Source organism: Melanaphis sacchari, unplaced genomic scaffold (genome assembly GCF_002803265.2).
Source record: "Melanaphis sacchari strain LSU unplaced genomic scaffold, SCAv2.0 Contig93_pilon_pilon, whole genome shotgun sequence".
In the NCBI taxonomy this organism is placed as follows: Eukaryota; Metazoa; Arthropoda; class Insecta; order Hemiptera; family Aphididae; genus Melanaphis; species Melanaphis sacchari.
In genome coordinates, this window is record NW_020271665.1 from 220,701 (window position 1) to 237,125 (window position 16,425).

The 16,425-nt window shown below is 28.4% G+C and overlaps 1 pseudogene; it reads left to right on the forward strand.

The window, feature by feature from the left end:
- Positions 1-962: 962 nt before the first annotated feature.
- Positions 963-16,425, forward strand: part of LOC112603024 — a 37,099-nt pseudogene continuing 21,636 nt past the window's right edge.

Below are 16,425 nucleotides of genomic sequence, written 5' to 3' on the forward strand. Positions count from 1 at the left end.
TGCGATTTAAACTATTCTATCTTTGTTTAGGTACCTAAATTTAATTAATGATATTCTGTTGGTTATAACTTATAACTTATAAGTTTACACTATTATAACTGTATATTTTGTTCGTTTAGGTAAATATAAATATCGGTTTTTACGTACATATATTGTACCTGTCAAATCTATTATACGTCGCAATATTCATTTTAAAGATCATAATTTATTAAAATAAATATTAATATTTTACGTTTAGAAAATGTGTGATTAAAATCATTATTTTTTTAATATTTTAAGAGAAAAAAAACTAATCGTTGAAATTATTTCTCTAGTGTACTGTAGAATTCCATACATCGGTTGTACCTAATGAATTTCCCTAAACTATTTTACTCCAGTAAGCAGAAGCGTTAAACCGTTAACTGTGGTTTCCATTTACGTGAACCTAACAAACCAGAATATCATTACTTAAAAACGGTACAGCGCCGAGAATACAAACACATATTTTATTAAAACGGATATGAAGTATATCGTGTGTCGCATTGTTATATCGAATTCGTAGTTAAAATTTTTGTCTGATCTTCACTGGTCGGCGGTACTCACGACCGTTTTCACGTAACATGATCACAATGGTCCGGAGATTAAAAACACATACACGCTTACTCGTCCCCTATGAGATGACAAGAAAATATGCAGCTTATAATATGGCCGGGCCACATTATTCGGTCGGTCCGAACCCTCCTCATACCGGTTTTTCGGGTAGACGCAAGTGGTAATAGAAAACGAAAGAACGGGAGAGAAACAAAAAAAAAAAAAAAAAAACAACACGAACCGATGGTAATCGGCCTTGTGGATATGGAAGCAGGTACCCTGCTGCTAAACGGTGCGGCGGGTGGGAGTAGCCGTCGGTAGCGGACCGAGCCGAAACGGCTGCGGCGAGAGACCCATCGTCGTGCGGAGGAGAAGGAGACGTGACGGAAGGGGACTGTGCGCGTGTAACACATAGGTTCCTCACTGCCGGTGGTGATAAGCCTCCGACATCCCAGCACATGTACGCGCACGTTGTTTGGTCCGCACACAACGACGCACTCGAACGCATTATATACACACGTATTTATAATATACTCTATATATATATATATATATAATTATACTATGTACGGTATTTTTCTCCTCTTCGTTTCGGTCGCGTCATTATAATAATCCCGGAAAGTGTCGCGAGTCCGACCCGGCACACTCGCACATCCGCTCGGCACATTCGTAGTCGTAGTCGTAGTAGTCGTAGTCTTACGCGCACTCCTCCGTCGAAAACGCGTCCTGCGCGCTCGTCGCACCGTCAATTAAAAATCAAACCGTCGGTCGAATATCTTAGTAAATTTTTCCGCCTCTCCGCTAACGCGCGAACGTGTGCGTCCGTGACGACAGGTATTGGCACTCTCTGGTCCACAAATCTCAACCGATATCCTGTGGCGATAGTACCGGGCAGGGTGCTCGTCAGCCGAAAACGCAACGCGACGTTCCACGTACGCGTGTAATCTTCAAGAATCCTCTGCAGACACGCGTGGCGTTTTGATCGGAATCCGCGACAGAACCGCAAGTACGCATTATCGTAGTCGTGTCGAGTCCACAATGACGACGCGTCGTAAACTTCTGCTGTTGACGGTGACGTTTTTGGCCTTTTACGGTACCGCTGGGGCACAATCGCGCGCCGCCGCCGGGTCGTCCGGTCCAGTCGGCCGGAGCATTTGCGACACTTGTGCGTGCGTTCCCGACAACGTCCAACCCGTGACGGTCAACTGCACGTGTACGAAGACAAAAGTAAGAAAACACTACTGTCCTGGTATTACCGTTATTGTTATTTGTAAAATGAAATTTGAAATAAAATAAAAGACGACCCCGCACGCGTTTGGCGGGGTGGTTTCTGGATAACCTGTTCTACGACGACAGTGCCTATAAAAATATATTTATAAAACATTATAATCTTTGCCGTTTCCACGGTTTCTGACATGCAGACGTCTCGTTATGAGAGGCGATGGTTGTTTTTCGTTCTTTTCCTCCCCGACATTCCACATGCGTTTCTCACGAGTCTCACGGCAAGTCGCCGGAATGTTTTGCCTCGGACCCGAGTCGGTGGCCCGTGTCATCGTATAGGATCGGTACTACCCGCATTAATCAGTCCGACCGTTTAAATTTAACGACCACGAGAGTTTGTCGATCGTCCACAACGATTGTTTTATTGAGTTGTTTCTCCACTTTCGAGCAGAGGAATTCCGGCGGAGACCTTTTTTTTTATTATTATTATAATTATAAATTAACGTGGAAATTAATCGTTTACTCGCCAGGCCAATAATATACGGCTAGAGTCATTAAATTTGTTAAATTGTATTTTACAAACTCGTATTATTTTATATATTTTATCATGCGAACAATTCAACTAGAGTCATGGTGTAGTTTTTCTTGGTAAATTAAATAGGACTTATGGGAGTTTTAAAGTTTTCAGTAGTATCTCTCCCTGGGGGAACATTATAGTGGGTACGTAAAAGTACCGGCTTAACTATTATGATGTATAACACTTTTGTAATTTCATTTCTAAAATTACCTGTCCATTGCTTATTCAAAGTTTTTATCCATTAGCATTATCGTTAATATTTCTCATAGTGACATATTTTTTAGGTATGGAATACTCTCAGTTATTATTTAACACTTATTTTTTTTTATGTAGTTATTGGTTTGTATTATATAATTAAAAACTGTGTTATTTATTAGAAAACTACTGATACGAATAATATTGATGAAAAACAAATTATAATTACATAATATAATGAATCTTATTCATTGATGTGCATTGTGACTATGTTTAAATGGATAGTTTATTGTTTATTTTTATAAACTGATTTCTAAACGCTTATTTGTATTTTAGCATAGTAGTATAGCAATATGGATATTAATATTATACATATTTCTAAACCTAATTTATTCATTTTATATTATTATTCTTTTAATATATACTTAATTTTTAATTTTAGAAGTTCACTTACAAACCAATTTTTATTATTTATTCAAAGAAAATACCTTTTGTTGATAAATAATTATAGCTAAGAGGTTATTAAAGTTATATTCTTTTTTTTTATTCAATACAGATAATAATGTTTAATCGATACAGAATAAAAATATTATATTTTACATTTTATAAGTATTTTAATCTAATAAAATCGAATTAATAATGATGTTAAGTTAAAAAAATTATCTGGCCCATGATTATATACTGACTAATCGATAGTGACGATAAACTTTCAAAACTAAAAAAAAAAAAATATGGCGAATGTAAAATGTAATATCAGTGTACTCTGAATTAAAATGTATACTCTTATAGTGTAACTATTGAAAGATCTATGGTGTGGATTATAAGCCAGAGATAAACACTACTATGCATCTTTGTGATTCCATTGTTGTCTAAATATGTACGTAATTGAATATTAATATAATATTATTTTTTTTATGAAATAAAACATTTGATTGAAAAGATAAAATTAGTTAATAATGAATTTTACTTTTTTGAAGTTTTCAATTTAAGAAGCAGAATGGCAAATTTATGCTTTTATTTTATTTTTACTCATTGTTTTTACTGTAATATTTGTTTATCATTGTGTATTATATGTAAATAATATTTTTAAGATATAACTTAATTACTAGGTATATTAACTCTTTATCACCAATTTAATCTTTAATAATTATATTTTAATATATAATAAATATTAGTTTTATCTAAAATTGGGTCTAGACTTTATTAAATAATAAAATATAACAACTTTGATGTAAAATTGTATTATAATTCTGTAAATAAATAATTAATGTTACTTATTACTACTCCATATATTTTAATTTAGTGGTCAAGATAACTACACTTTTTGGATACACTGAAGTATATATTATATAGTATATAACACAAATCCAAAACCGCAATTGCAGTAAATTAGTTGTTATAATTAAATTTTAAAAATACAATAGTGAAGATTTATCTTGATTTTTTTTTTTAGAGCTTTGGTACAGTATATTTTTAATAACAAACGAGTCTTTTATATTAACAACTATACTTAGAATTTACTAAATTACTTTATTTCAATTTTAAACTATAACGAGAAGGGTTCAGGGTTATTTAAATGGTTTTAATTATTTATTTTGACATTTATGTTTTCAGTACATTTAGTAAAAATAAAACACGCAGTATTCGTCTGTATCTAAATACATTTAATTTACTGTGTAAAATTAGACATTAGACGTATTTATTTGCATATTGTACTATAAACTATTAAATAGTTTATTAAAGTAATTTAAATCATACACAGTTGATATTAAATTTTTTTTTTTTATTAATAACAATAATAATCTTTCGGTTACGTCACAGAAACTAAAATTTTATGCATATATTTTTAAATATGTTCAATATTTATGCATTATGCATTTTATATGGATTTTCAAGCAATCACTTTTTATAAAAAACAAATTTACAGTTCTGTGTACTTTTGATTAAAACTATTCGTATTATAGTTTTATATTTTCTATGCCTTCAGTGTTTTATAATACATATATTTTATTTTGTTATTCGACAATACAAATATCAAAAAGTTTATTAAATACGAGTTTATCTTGAATTTTTTTTATCAAATATAATATGAGTATGAGGAAAAGCAAACCAACGAGTATGTAATGTAAACATCCTGGTTTCTAATCATAATATATATATATATATATATATATTATAAATTTGATATATTATATAATAAAATGGTATGTGTTAGATTTAAATAAAATTGAATAAAATATTAAAGACAATAAAAATCATGATATATTTATTTACTTAAGCAGTTAAAATGTAATAAATATTTTAAAAATGATTTGTATAAATCAGCAAATGTAATGCCCAAGGTGACGAAAGTCAGGACAAACGAGCAGACACCGTAGTAAGGTTAAAGATATAATGGGTATGTATTATAAACTACCTATATATATATACACAAAATCAATTAATCAAATATTTATAATATTTTGAAAAATTGCGATACAGTAGTTATTTTAAATAATCAGCAATCTATAATATATGAACATACTGATATTCGTTTATTTTTATTTGTTCATAATTGAGTTTATTATCATCATTCTATAAAATCTATTGACTTTCCGAATGCATATAATTTGTCTTCCGGTCTGCAGTTATTTACATTAACAATACGCGTTTTAATAAGTTATGTATATTCGTTACTTTATAGATTAACTAACAATATATTAGTATTATTGATCGATCTTTGTACATTAATAATATTAGATTAATATGAGTTATAATATCACCTGCTTGTATGAAAATGGTAAGATAATGTCTGATTCGAGGTCCAAAATCTACAAAATCATAAAAGCCTTATTGCATAATTCAGGAACCATAATATTTCATTGTCACTTTTTGTTACACTATCAATTTTACGATTGTAATTTTTATTTTTATTTTTTGTCATGTTATGTTAACGGTCCTTGAATAATTATTGTAATATTGGTGAAATTACTTAAAAAGTATAAAATTATTATATAATTTACAAAAGAAAAAAAACATTAATGAAAATAGTTATTAAAAATTATTAAAGATGAAATATATTTTTTAATTAAAACAATTCGTTTAGATAAAGAATACCATAATATAAATAGAAAAACGAATAAAAATTAAAGGCCCATTTTAAGTATTATCATCTGAAGTTTAATTTGTAATAATAATATATTATGTACTAAAAGTATGTATTTATGAATCAAAAAGGTATTAATTTTAAATATGGTGACCAAAAAAAGTTATAAAAGTTTAATCTTTTTAAATATAAATATTGGTATGAAATATAATATGTGCTTAGTTAAATAGAGTCTGAGAAAATATCAATAATATTTTGCTTCTGCCAGTTTTCTGTAATCTTATGTTTTTTTTTTTTTAAATATTCTGAGAAGTATTTAAAATTGTATTTAAGTTTGTAGAATCAATATTTATTACTTACAATATGTAGGTAGGTCATAATTTTTATATTTAACTAAATTTTCTTTAACCGTACAGTCAATAAAAATTTAAATATTTATTTTTGTTAAAAAAATAAAATATTTTATTTATTGATAGTATCTTCAAGGTATGATAATACCTAGGGTCTAAGATCATAGTGTTTATTTAAACAAATAATTAATTTAACTGTTATAAAATATCTAATATATTTAAAAAATAAAATACTTCAGATTTATAATTATTATTTTGATTGTAATTCATTATAAAGCAATTCAATACGTAATATATAATATATTTTTAATACAAATTTGACAAATATTGATTTTATTCAAACCTACATAAATATTTCAGAAAATAAAAGTCCGTTGTAATGACGAATTTGGTAATTTTTTTATTGTTTAGATAATTTAACAATTTAAATACAATTTACAATTTTTACTAATTTTTACATTATTATAATTAATGATTTTACCTAACGCGTAAAATTATATACTAATTCACAGAACAAACTATGAATATATTAATATTCATTAGATCAACGTTTTCCTAAAGATTGAATCTAATCTAAATTAATGTTGCTACAAAATTTGTTTGGGTTCTTTGAATTTGATAACAGAATATATACCTTCGTCTCGTATATCCATGTAATTGTTTTAGGTTCTTCAACAGAAACCGTCTTATCTTTAAGAGTTGAAAACATTAAAGTTTATGATCTTTTATAATGAAAAGTTACTAATTATTTCCATTAAAATAACGTAAGATTTAATTAGAAGTGAACAGAATACTTCTAAACAAAGTTTTAGTTTAATTTGAGCTTAACAATATTTTTTTTAAATTTAGTTTGACTATTGCTTAATACTCGTATGTCAAGTTGAATACACGAATTAAAAGTGGTTTTAAGAAATTGTTGATTTAATATATTAATTAAGCATAAAAATAATGATAATAATTATTTTTGACTGCTAATAATATGAGGCGTGTGTATTTTTAACGAAGTCCTTCATCACATTTTTATACCTAACTTAATGATTAATTGATTGCAGCTACATAAAATGTCGTTCGAATTCTATGATAGGTGATCAACGTGGATTGTCAGGAATAATAATGGAAATAACTCTAGATCCTCAGACCGTTAATCATTTTAGTGTCTCATTCCGTTTAGTATTTTTTTTTTTTTTTTTTATATAATGTTTCATTTGATATATTGTTATTAAAAAACGTTTTTGTCCGTTACCTACTATTGTACACAGACAAATCACTATACTCTTGTGTACTTGATGTATTGAGTAAAGAACCGGATTGCAGGCAACAAACAGATTAAAATATTAAAAGAAACATTTTTCTTCTTACGTGAAGGGGGTGTAAATAAAAACCGTTTCTTTGTGAACAACTGTCTGGATAAAATGATAAGTAAAAAATTAGCTTTGAAATAACGATCGTAGTATTTGAAAGAGAAAATATATGTAAATAATATTATAATAAAACTAACCATTTAAAATCAATGAATTAGTTACTATAATATATTTAAAGTGATAGAATTTTAAAAATGAGCTTAAGTGAAAAAGTATAATAATAAAAATATAGATTGTCAAACAGTTACAGATTAGTCCTAAGTATAGGTTAGGTAAATACATAAATACATTAAATTTTGGAAAAGTAAAAATAAACATTTAAGTTTAAATAGATTCGAATGGAAATTAATATAAGAATATTTTCAGCTTTATCGTAAAAATATTTTTGAACTCGGTATTATTATATGATGTATGTTTTTGTCTTTAAATCTGAATTGAAAAACAATTTATATTATTATAATATTAGATTACTGTAAGTGTGTTTTTATTTAAACGTACTTTGTTAAGGTTCAAATATTAGATGATAAATGTAGATGACACACTTACTATACAAATATTGATTTTTTGACCTCATTCACATTGTTTTTTTATACTTAAACTGCCACTTTTTAAAATTTTTTATCATAAATTATACACACTAAAAATAAACAAACTGCGGCTATTTCACGAATGTTTGACTTAGGTTTTACAAACCTATACTATACTTGTACAGTTGTACACGTAACAATTTATAATTATTAGGACTCAACAACCATGGTTTTTCATTTACCGATATAGTAACCGTAATCGAAACCAAAAACTTTCAAACCTAGGTTAAAAGCAGTCAATAAAATCCGAGAATTTAAAAAAGTCCGTTCTCAAAGCTCAAACCGAAACCGAAAATTTTCAAAATCTGACGATAAATCCCAAAACGAAAGTTGATAATGTCGAAAACCCCCTAACCAAAGCCGTCAATATTTGAAACGATTTCGAGCCATTATATGGTTAATAATAATTGGTATCCACAATAAATAATACCAAAAGCAGTCGGTTAAAGAAAAACTGTCTGACCCCACAAGGAATAATATGAAAATATTAATGGTGGCGCGACGCGCGTTTTACCTTGACACCTCGACGCGATGTCCTCGGGGGAACGGATGACTCGTTCCGCCGATAGGGAAGGCATGTCGTGTCTGTACGTTTGGCGGAAATTTAGTCACACGGACGGTGCCGGATTTAGCAGTAGTGCACACAGACGGGACGCGATTCACTGGGAGGAGGGGACGGCTCAAGGCTGAGTCTGTTTTCGGGGTTTCGGGTCTATGTAGATTTTCCGACTTTGCAAAGTGAACAATCATTGAGGATGGTAGTTGTAGTTGATAATAACGGTCAAGCGAAAAAGTACTCGAAAACAGATTAACCTCTTACACGCTCGCATTCAAATCGATTGTGTATTTTTAACAGACCAAATCGATTCATCGCGTCGACTTTTAGTCATTGCATAGTGTCGAAAGACGATAATATTATTATCGACTATTTATCATTAACTGCGATTATATAATATTATGTTTGTTTTTGTTTTTTTTCCCGCAGCTGCTTATCGTCCGGGACCAGGACACCGCGCTGCTGTCGTCCGTCCAGGATCTGACGCTGGCCAGTTGCGGCTTCGTGTCGCTGCCGCCGTCCGGGCTGTCGGGCTCGGCGTCGCTGGCCCGCGTCACGGTGCGCGACATGAAACTGTTCCACTACACGGCCGGCCTGTTCCCGGCGCTGGAGAGCCTGTCCGTGGAGAACGTCGACGAGCTGGTTCTCGACGGTTTCGGGCCCGCCAACCGGACGCTCCGCCACCTGACGCTCCGGCGCACCACCGTGCTCAGGCTGGTCAAGGGCACGGTGACCGCGGCCGCGCCGCTGCGCAGGGTCCTGTTCGACCGGGTGGACGTGGACGAGATCGAGTCCGGTGCGCTGGACATGTCGTTCGTCGGCGACGGCGACAACGGTCAGCAGGCGGCCGCCGACGGATTCATGGTCGTCGATTCTACGGTAATTCTATGCGCGTTATTAAAAAAAAAAAAATAAATAAAAAAAAAATAACGAATAAACCGTTGTCGTCGACGCTGTTTTCGTTCTGTTACGAAGCGATGAGATTAATGAATGGGAATCAAATAACGTTCGTCTTGCCGTAGACACCGCTAAACGCCGCTCGTCCTGGTCTTTAGGTCTCACTTGTAGCGGAGAATAACAAGCATTACGTCGAGAGACTGATGAACGCCTATTATAAAAACGAGGAGAAAAAAAAAATGAATACTAGTTTCAAGAGCATATTTCAAAACGTATCCTCGTGGCCCATAACTTAATAATATATATATATAATATTACTTTGATACCTAGTATAGAATTACGTGTCTAATGATGACATGTGGTTATGATAACGTTTGGAAAAAAAAAATCGTTTCAATTATTTCTTCCGAAGCGGTATTAAAAATGAAAAATAAAAACTGTAGGTAGATTTAGATCAAAATATTATTTGCTGACGTCAGAGTAAGATAATGTGTTAGCGCGAAAACCCTCGTATCTAGTTAAACGGAACTCTTGAATTTCACAAGAGTTTACAAATCGTAATTATTAACAAGAGCTGAAAACACATGTTTTCTTTTTTTTTTTTATTGTTATTAGGTGAGTGGTACTAAAAACACTTTTTGTACAGCTAAAAGTCCACAAAATTTTCCTCGGAAAATCTATATAGATTTAAAATAGATAACTAAAAACTTATACGAGTATAAATAAAATTACCGTCAAAATAGTATAGATACCTACCAGTTTTCAATCAGGTATCGCAATCCGTGATACCTATATATTATTTTTGTTATATAGATACCCCGGAACGAAATTTTAGGAATTAATTATGCAGGTGATGTCCTATACTAACAATTGAAACTGTTATTCAATTATTGTTTTTGTGTTTTGACTATTTTAGATTTTGTTCTAATTTCGTGACTATCTACTAAAAGTGTTATGACATTTTAAACTAAAAATTAATAAAAAAAATGTCGAGATTAGCTTCTTACTTATTACATGAAAGGTGTCATAATAGGGACGTATTTTACATTAGAAAATAATAAATTTAATTTTAATATCTAAAACTTTTTTTTATTTCTATTAATTTAGATATGTAACTATATAAACACATTGTTTGTATTTGTATTTTGATAATTATTATTATAGTATATCAGTGATTTAATGAAAAAAAAAAAAAAAAAATGTAATCACGTGGTTAGGTGTAGTTATGGTAAAAGCTATTAAAAAAATATATATAAATATATATTATATAACAATCATTATTGGTAGTTTCTGCGATAAAACTTAAATTATTGATTAACGTGTTACTCAATATGAAATTATAGGTTTTTATATTTTTAATTTTTTTGTGACACATTTATTTAGTTTTCATATTTATAATTTTTGTTTCGTTGAAAGTTTCATCCTCTAAAAACTACAATAGTAATTTGTATTGCTATATTTAATTAATATTATTACAAGTAATACCAACTACTTATATGTAAATATATATATTTATTCTCTATATCACTGCATTTTTTAAGGCAAAAATGAGTGAATTTTGTTCGACTTATTTATCTTTGAGCATTGAGAATACTCTTTCAAGTTTATGTTTTATTAATTTAAACTTTATGGTATATTGATTTTATGGTGAAAACAGTTTTCAAAACAACATCATTTTATAATTTATTTGTGTTTTAGTAATAAATATTAATTATTGTTTACAACATTCATAAAACATTTTAAAATAATTGAAACGAGTTTTATATTTTAAAATAATAAAAAAAAATTACACAAACTTTACTGATATTGAAAAAATAACAATAAAAATAAATTAAAAATATTGTATAGAGAGGAAGATGGAATACTAAAATTCAGTTATTATCGTACATAGTGAATATTAATATTCCGTATTTCTTTACTACCTATGAAACATATTATTTGAATTTAAAACACGTCGTATATCCGATATTTACGTATTTTTGTGTATTGCGTACACGATAAATTGTAACCAAAACTCGTACCTACATGAGCATAACGTATATATTATATTTATAAGCACAGAAATGCATGTTATAGTGTCGGCGGAAGTAATATGTTATTTTAATTTAATTATTTGATAAAAAATATTCCAATTTATTGCATTGGGAAACTGGATTGCAAACTACTATGATTAAATTTAATAATTTTATAACTGGTCAATGAATATAAACATCAGCTTGACTGAACGATTTTTAAGTTCATATAATATTTCAAAAACTGATATTTTTATACAATGCATTTAACGAGTACAATATCAATTGGACGTGCAAACTTCATTTGAAGTATTGAACTATGCCTGCGATATTTTACAATAATATCCTCATTATTTAATTACCAATGTTAATATTATTTTACCAACGTATGACACTGATTACTATTTATCGAGTTTCGTATAATTAAAATGTTACTAAACCATAAAATATATCTAACAGGGTATCAGTTATAATAACACACCAATGATTATCAATTACATAATTTATATCGTATCTGTATTATTTAATTAAAATTATAATAAGAAACTTGTTTTATTAAAGCAGAAGAGGAATTTAAAACACTTTTTTATTTTTATTTTTATTTATTGAAAACACTTTTTATTTGTTTTTGAACATTTCGTTGTAATTCAGTTTTTGTTATTGATTCAATATGGTATTTTATACAAAATGTAAATTTAATTAATAAATCCGTCCAAGAAAAAAAAACCGAAGTTATTAATTTAATTTCCTTCTACAGTATGATATTGATAGTTTTTAAATTAATGAATTTTATTGAAAAGTTTAAATATTGAAATATATGAGTTCAGATATTAAATTAAGTACTAAATTTAATTTGCAATGTATTTTGACATAAGTAATCAAACTTCCAAGAAAAATGACGCATGACTCATTGGTTGTATTGATTTGTTTGCCTCTCGTTTTATTTTATTTGTGATTTTCCTCTTTAAATATCTCAGGATTTGTTTAAATTTGCTTTAATGAAATTATTCCAATATACGTAGACATAAACAAATCATAATAATTAATTTTAATCTGAATCGCAATGACGGATGCTTCGTTTTCGTATAATTGTAATTTTTGGAATATATTGAAATTTAAAAAATAATCTCAAAAATAATATTGTTTGAGAATAATCAACTTAAAATTATACATATATATAGGTAGAACGATATAAAAAAACTTACCAGAAAGTATAAGTTTATAAGTATTTCGCTTTTTTAAGACATTGTTTTTTTTTATATATATAACGATTTATGATTTATTTATTTTAATATAAATTGAATCTCATTTAAAAATGTATTTAAGAAAGCTGGAATTTATCGCATGTTAGGTAACTGCTGGAGAGTCATTGTATAGATCGATTTAGAGTTGAGTAACCATATAGGCTACTGGCTAGTGTGTTTTCAATTCATTACTAATATAAGAAAAAAAAAAAATAAGAAAAATCGAATAATTATATTTATTATACGATTTGTATTAAAATTCACTGATTATATTTAATAAATTGTATAAAACTAAAAAAAAAATTAATTTAAAATAAAATGTATATTTTGATATAGTAAGTAGTTTACACTTAATTATGTGTTATGTTAACTTGCAAATACAATTATTTTGCAATCTTATATAGTTGACTCATATCATTATATAAATACCTATAATCTAATACATACACACAAATATATCTTATGACATTTTTGATAATCATTCTTAGGAATATTAGTATTCATCCATTAACATCATATGGTATAAAAGAAACACATTTGAATATTTTAGAACTATTGGTACTCTATCGTTTGTCGAAAAATATGAATAATTTTAGAAGATGTATTATGACAAATAAACACATAAGTGCATTATTATATAAAATATGTGTGTACAGTACTCACATATAGTATATTTGATGAATAATGCATCGATATAGGTAAGCCTGAACTAGACCACACACATCGACATTGACAATGTAAAGACGACTGTTAAAAAAGATAACGTAACATTAAAATAATATATAAAAGTGCTTGTTGTAAAGATGTTATACTCTTTTTGTTTTTTTTTCTGCTAACAAACGCGTTATAATAAAATATTTCAGTCTAAGTAGGTAATATATTTTGACAAGAAGTTTTCAACAGAGAAGTTCACAAGAAAAGGGTGGAAAGTTTGGCGAACAAAACAATCTTAATAAAATGCAAAATTTAAGAAGTAAAAAGTTTTTTCTTCCAACTAAAATATTGAATGTCAAACTTAGAACGTTAAATGCTACTATTCTAGACAAATTTTTTATAAATTCGTCAAATAACAAGTACGAAAATATGTAATAATTTAATGGAAAAGTAATGTGCTTATAAATGTTGTTTGTAAATGTTATTAGCAATATATGCGTTTTAATCCGTATACTTTAAATGTGCACAATTCAGAATATGTTAGAGAACTAATATGAAAGTTGGTATAGTTTTATCTATAGTGTACAGTACTGTTTAAAATGCAACGGCTTATACACAATATTAAAGTATACTATCGAGATCTTTATCAAGTTATGATTTATTTATAAGGTATTGCATTTTTGTATTAGAATTTAAGAAAAATAATATTCTAACTAATTTGAGAGAAAACGATTTTCATAATATTTTTCGTGGGTAGGTGGTACTCCAAAACTCCACAAACGTAAAGAAAGAAAACACATATACATATTTCCGCGAAAATAATGATTATATATTATTGTTTTGTAGTGTGGGTGTAAGCGTTGTCGTATTAAACAGTTTTTTCCTCAACACAAGAGTAAATTGTCACTGAATTTTTCACAATGACCTAAAATATTTTAATAATGTCTATTCACTATGACACATAAATGGGTCGCGTTGCTGGACAATCTATTGTTTAAAAAACAGCACATACACAATACTATTTATTTTTTCTACCTTATTTTTACCTTAACTTCTATTATATGACATAGAGGTCAACGAATTCTAATATAGGACACGATCAAACTGCAGGTTTTGCATGTATTATTTTAATTACAAACGATTTATGCGCGTGACGTTTGATGTCATACATATCGACCACTATTGTTTTCGAAATGTCATTGGTCTCTGTTATTTTTTTTCTAAACGGTACTGTGGTAAGGTATTTTAATAATGATGAAAATAGTAAAATGAAAATCTTATGTGGCGATCCATTGACATGATGATATTAGTATAGCAGTAATAATATGTATAGTCAAAACGAATTCAGTGATTAGAATTCGATTGCAAACCGTTAAAATTATTGCAGTTTTAAATAATTGGACCTAAATTATACCGTGTTCAAACGGGATCTGGTATAATGTATAACGTGTTATCTGAATATTAGTCAGGAATAGTTATAAATATAAAAAAAAAAATAAAAATAAAATGTAAATATATTTATTACCATTTCAATATTTGAAAAAAAAGAACCTATCACAAATTTACAACATATACATTACTATATTATGTGCATCGTGAAATGAGAGTACACGCGCTTATTTCTGCGTCAGTGGGTCTTTTAGGGTTCGAATGCATTATACATGCATGGGGGTCTACCGAGAAACTTATGAAGATGAAAGAAAATTATATTATTACTACCAAAGTAAACGGCAGATTTTATTTTGTTTTTTTAACTTTCTTTTTTGTTGAATTCAATAGCACGCCAAAGGAAATAAATTCCCTAAACAAACTTTTAATACTTTTCTATAAATTACTACGTCGTGTATTGTTTAATTTCATTTTTATGTCTGTAAACGAGATATATTTAGTTGAATAAAAACCTTTTAATATTCTGGATAAAGTCTCGGTTTGTGTAACTTACTTTGTATACTGATTTAAATATGGGTTCAAACAGTGTTTTTTCTTTTTTTTTATAATGTATTTTTTCTTTGGACGCTTTGAATAACCATTAGTTATCATACTCGCAAATAATTTATCATTAATGTTATACATATTACTCTACTGTATAGTAATAACTCTATTAATAATGTATGATACAACAAAAAATAAAAATTATTCTTGTGCATTGTATCAAATTTTAAACCAATTACTTAAAACGCTTTAATCATGCATATTAATTTCAAAACTCAATTTTTTATTTATAAAAAGTTATTTTATTCTTAAATTCAGTTAACTTCAGTATGACCACCTAGTATTACCATTTATATTAAATACCTATATAATATATTATGTAATATTTTTCCAACTGTTAACCGTAAAATCGATTTATCGATATAAGGTAAGATATCAGGTAAAATTAAAATGATAGTTTTTCGTTGTCTCGAATTTAATAAATAATGTTGCATTAGAAAAAAAACATATATATTAGGTTACTATTTTGTATGCATCACTATTGTCACAATACATGATTAATAATCAACATATTTTACATGTCGTTATGCATTTGTGACATTGTTATAGCGAATGTATTTATACTATTGTGTTTTATGTGTAGTGTACATCTACCCGTAACGACGCGAAGTTTAGACATGGGTAGGTTAGGTATACATACAAAATACCTTCGGAATACATAATTTTGTTGTATAATAATTAAACTATAGTATCGAATGAATTCAAATAACACGTCGTGAATGTAAAATTTCTAACGTTTATGGGCAAAACGTGAGAATATCCGTTCGTGTATAGATTCATTGATTTCCATAGAAAATAAAGAAAAAATCAGCTTTGTAAAAAAAGTAATTGCCTAAATTACAGAAAATAGTGACAGTAAGAATATATAATTACTTGAACGATCCTAGCGTTTTATCTCGCAATAGTTGAAAATTTGAAATACAATTTATTATTATCCAATTGGTCGAACAAATGAATATTATTGTAAGCGTAACGATTAAAAATTTATTGAGCTATTTTACATACTGTATTACTGAATTAGATTGGATAAACATTTTTGTGATATCAGTACATAACACTAGCTGTTTTAAGTTACTGCTCAAATGTTGCTCTAGTTTGATGGTTTTTTTTTTTTAATCAAAAGA